Below are 5464 nucleotides of genomic sequence, written 5' to 3'. Positions count from 1 at the left end.
GTTTGCACTCATAGGTCTAGCAGGAAAGCAGGAGAGACCTAATGGAGAACCAGGGGGAGCGGAGGAGGGAGAGAGAGGGATGCAGAACTTGAGAGACTATTGAATGCTGAGAATGAACTGAGGGTTGAGGGGGAAGGGGGAGGGGGGAAAAGAGATGGTGGTGATGGTGGAGGGTACTTAAGGGGAAGAGCACTGGGTGTTGTATGGAAAACAATTTGACAATAAAATATTATGGAGAAAAAAATAAAACATATTGCGTTAAAATATTAAAAAAAAAAGAATGACCTTTTCTGGAGCATGTCTTCAAGGATCTTGAACTATGTAACCATTAAAGAAAGGATGTAATCACCCATGGTATATAAGACCCTGACTATCCTAATAAAGTGTGGCTTTACCACCATCCACGTTGTCTGTCTTGTCTGTCTTGTCTCTGTCTCTGTCTCTGTCTCTGTCTCGTCCTCGTCTTGTCTCATCTTCTTTCCTAGAGATATTGCACCAACACCAACCCCCTACTCTGGACCTTTAGACTGTGGTGCGTGGGTTGGTCCCCCGCAGGTCTGGGGCTTCCTTTCCACACAGCAGGTTCCCCCAGGGAGCCTCCTGGACGTATGATTCTGTGCTTACCTATTCACTCTTTATATTAGAAGTTTTGTTGTCATGGGCAAACTACAGTAATATGAAAAAAAGACACAGTTGTTAGCACTTGCTTATTCCTGTCCCTAAACATGATTGAATTACATATATGGTAGGGAAAACCTCTGAGCCTTTACAGGAGTCCCAGATGCACTGATTGTGCAGATAGGACCACAGGATCCCGCAGGTCCTCATTATCCTTACCCAGCTCTTGTCCCAAACAAACAACTTGACACTTCCTTCATGGCATTTTGCTACTCAAGACGTTAAATGAAGTGCAGCTTTATTCAAACACTCTAAACAAGAAATAAATCATCTGTTCCTGAGAAACAGACCCAAAGCACATTGGTTTACATGATTAAATAGGTTGAGAAGTCCTATGATCTATTATCACAAGCTGGAGACACAGAAAAACCAGCGGTGTAATTCTCATCTCATTCTGAACAAGTGTCTTGTCTGAAAACATGGGAACTTGATGACATAACTCTCAGAACAGTGGTGGTAGGAGACTAATGTTCCAGCTCAAACATGAACATGGGAAGTAAAAATGAGAGAAGGCTTCCTCTCTCTGCATTGGATGCTATTCAGAACCTTAATGGAGTGGGTGATGTCCATGCAGACAGAAGCCATGGACGGAAATGCCAATCTCTTCTCAAAACACAACACAGACATCTACAGAAACAATGGTTAATCTGGGTACCCAAGACGTAGTCAGCTGACACATAAAATTAACCATGACAAGTCAACTTCCTGTAAACGTGGAGCTAAAAGACTGAAGATTTAGAAGTCCATGCCATCACTGGGTGGAGTCTGGTGGGCATATCAGTGCTTCCGTGGAGAAGGAAAACAGAGGCCCGTAGGACTTACTGTGGTCTGAGGATCCCCTGAGTCATATGGGAAGAGACAGGTCCCTTCTTGGAGTGCATTTGGGAGAGGTGGCACTGCCTCTCAGAGACAGGAGAGCTGACAGGCACCTTTGCACTTCCCTGTTCATTAGAATAGGAGCCCCTGCTGAGAGCAACTAAATGGATGCTGTCTTTTTTAGTCTGTCACTATGATCTCCAAGCCTCCTGGTGCTCATGCAACTGCCCTTCTAGGACAAACCAGCTCCTGCCACAGCGCAGCAAGGTCGTCTTCCAGAGGATAAGTTGGGATCCCTGTCATATTGAGTTCATCCAATTTGGAGTCTTCAAATCCAGCTAGAGCTCCTGAGATAAAACATAAGACTACTGTGCCAGGGCGGGTGGGAACTCCATCTCCAAAATATAGAGAGTGGGCTGATGCCAGCATTTCCTCTCGCCAGTCAGCATGGACAGACTTCAGCCCGCAGCACAGCTCACACCAGTTTGAGCTGAGCACTAACTCCAAGCTTCCCCCCCCCCCCCCCCCCCCCCCCCCCCCCCCCCCCCCCCCCCCCCCCCCCCCCGCCCCCAACTGCTTTCCTTTGGTGCTCCCTTACTTGAGAAAGAGTGCCTGGAAACCAGAGAAACAGTGTGTCCCTCCCCTCAAAGATCAGCATAAATCCCCACACTCACCAAATCTACTGAACATAGTGTGAGTCACAGCTTCAGCTCTTGGGGAAATAGGACTTAGCTTCTTTTAACAAGCAGACAGAACTCACCTAGCTAAAACACACAACACTGTGGACAAGGTCCAAACTCTCCTCACTGGAGGCAAGGAGAAACTCTGAAGAGGACTGACCAGAGGGACAGAGCAGCCAACGTAATACAGCAGTACAGTGCAAACAGTACACACAAGAAATGCTTCCTGAAGTGTCAGGTTTTGGACAGTATGTGAACTCTTCTTAGTAAAGCCATGACCCTAGAAGCAGAAAACAGGATTTTCTAAAACCCTAAAGAAGGCAGAGACTTAGACATCTGCCACGATGGAAGAATTCATCCCAAAATAAAAACAATTAAAAGTCATTACCACGGGTATTATTTTTATGATAGTTTATTGTCAAATTGGTTTCCATATAACACCCAGTGCTTCTCTCCACAAATGCCCCCCCACATGGCCTTAACCCCCTTCCCCCGCCCCCTCCAAACCTAGGTTCATTTTCATTATTCAATTATCTCTCATGACTTGTGTCCCTCTCTTTCCCCAACTCTCTTTCCCCCTTCTTCTACCTATGGTCCTCAATTAGGTTTCTCCTGTTAGACCTATGAGTGCAAACATATGGTATCTGTCCTTTCTGCCTGACGTATTTCACTTAGCATGACACCCTGAGGTTCATCCACTTTGCCACAAATGGCCATATTTTATTCTTGCTCATTGTCCTGAAGGACTCCATTGTATACATATACAAATTCTTCTTGATACAATCATCAGTTGATGGACATTTAGGCTCTTTCCATGATTTGTCTATTGTTGAAAGTGCAGGGTTATCATTAAGGCACATATAAGTAATATGATTCAAACAGAAGTTTTAAAAACTATCATAAGGATGCTGGCTTTGCCTGAGGAAAGCATAGAAGACATGAGGGATATTTTTACTGCAGATAAAAAAGAACTAAAAACAAGTCAGGCTGAAATTTTAAAAATGCTGTAACCGAGATATAGAACTGACTGTATATCATGACCTCAAGGTTGTAAGAAGCAGCAGATGAATGAGTAAATGACATAGAAGATAAAATTATGGGTTAAGTGAAGAAGAAAAGAGGAGGAAAATTAAAATATTGCATCACAGACATATACTGGGGTCACTCAGCAACTGCATAAAGTGTAATAACATTCTATTCAAAGGAGTCCCAGAAGAAAAGAGGTAGAAAAGGGAAGAGGTTTGTCTGAGGGAATTATAGTGGAAAATTTCCACAAACTGGGTAACAAAGAGATATCCAAATTTAGGAGGCACAGAAAACCTCCATGAAAATCAACAAAAGCATGCCAACACTGAGACATATCATAGTAAAATTGGCAAAATAGACAGATAAAGATAAACCCTAAAAGCAACACAACACAACAAAATAACTTGTTAACTAATAGAGGAAGATAAAAGATTGTGGCAGATCTCTCCACAGAAACCTTCAGACAAGAAGGTAAGTAGCACAATAACATCAACATGCTCTATTCAAAAATATGCAGCAAAGAATACTTTATCCAGCAAGGCTGTCATTCAGATAGAAGGAAAGATAGGATTTCCCAGACAAACAAAAACCAAAGGAGTTCCTGGTCTCTATCCAGGCCTGCAACAAATATTAAAGGAGACTCTTTGAATGGGAAAGGAAGACTAAAAGTAACAAAGACTAGAAAGAAACAGAGAAAATCTCCGGAAACAATGACTTTAGAAGTAACACAATGGCACTAAGTTTATATCTACCAATAATCACAGTCAATGTAAATGGGCACAATGCTCCAACCAAAAGACATTGGATTAATGGATTCGAAAAATAAAAACAAAACCCACCAATCCTCTTCTATGCACTCCATACAATCGACTCATTTTCAACCTAAAAAACCTTGAGATTGAAAGTGAGGGGATGGAGAACAATTTATCATGCTAATGAACATCAAAAGAAAGTGTTAGTACTATACTCATACCACACGTCCTAGATTTTAATTTTTTAATGTATTTTATTTAGTTTTGAGAGACAGTGCGAGTAGGGGAGGGTCAGAGAGAGAGGGAGACACAGAATCTGAAGCAGGTTCTGGCTCTGAGCTGGCAGCCTGACCTGGGGCTCCAACTCATGAAACGTGAGATCATGACCTGAGCTCAAGCCTGCGCTTAACCTGCTAATCCACCCACGTGCCCCAAATAGATTTTAAACCAAAATCTGTTAAAAGAGATGATGAAGACTGTATAACATCATTACAGGCTCCATCCAACCAGAAGATCTAAAACTTTAAATATTTATACTACAAAATTGTAAGCACTGATATATATGAATCAATGAATAAGAAACATAAAGAAACTCATTGACAATAATACAATAATAACAATAGACAACTTTAACACTCCATTGACACCAATGGACAGATAATCTAAGCTTAAATTCAATAAGGAAACAATGCCTTTGGGAGACACACTGGTGCTCAAATGAACAAATTAGGAGACTACAGATGCAGGCAAGGGTGTGGAGAGACAGCACCCTCCTGCACTGTTGGTGGGAATGTAAAATGGCGCAGCCCCTCTGGAAAACAGTGTGGAGGTTCCTCAGAAAAATATAAAGAGACCTCCCCTATGGCCCAGCAGTGGCACTGCTGTGGATTTACCCAAGGGATACAGGAGTGCTGATGCACAGGGGCACATGTACCCCAATGTTCATAGCGACACTTTCAACAACAGCCAAATCATGGGAAGAGCCTAGGTGTCAATCAACTGATGAAGGGATCCAGAAGAGGTGGTTTAAATATACAACGGAATACTACATGACAATGAGGAAGAATAATGTCTGAGCATTTGCAGCAACGTGGACGGACCTTGAGGGTGTTGCTAAGTGAAATAAATCAGGCAGAGAATAACAGATACCATATGGTTTCACTCATAAATGTAAGAGGAGAAACTTGCAAAAAACTATGGGGGAGAGGGAAAGGGAAATGGCTGGGGAGAGGGAGGGAGGCAAACCATGAGAGACTCATGAATACTGAGAAAAAACTGAGGGCTGATGGGGGAAGGGTATTGGGAAGGGGTTAATGGGCATGAAGTAGGGCACTTGTAGGATTGAGCACTTGGTGTTACATGAACTCCAACTTGACAATAAAATATAAAAAAATAAATTTTTATTTTAAAATGTATTAAAAATGAAGAACAACAGCAAAAAGAGCTGTGATTCTGCACACCAGAATGGTAATATATGCAAAAGAAATAACAAAAGTATACAATATACAATGG

The sequence above is a fragment of the Suricata suricatta genome, chromosome 5, assembly GCF_006229205.1.
Source record: "Suricata suricatta isolate VVHF042 chromosome 5, meerkat_22Aug2017_6uvM2_HiC, whole genome shotgun sequence".
In the NCBI taxonomy this organism is placed as follows: Eukaryota; Metazoa; Chordata; class Mammalia; order Carnivora; family Herpestidae; genus Suricata; species Suricata suricatta.
This window is presented reverse-complemented; position numbering follows the sequence as displayed.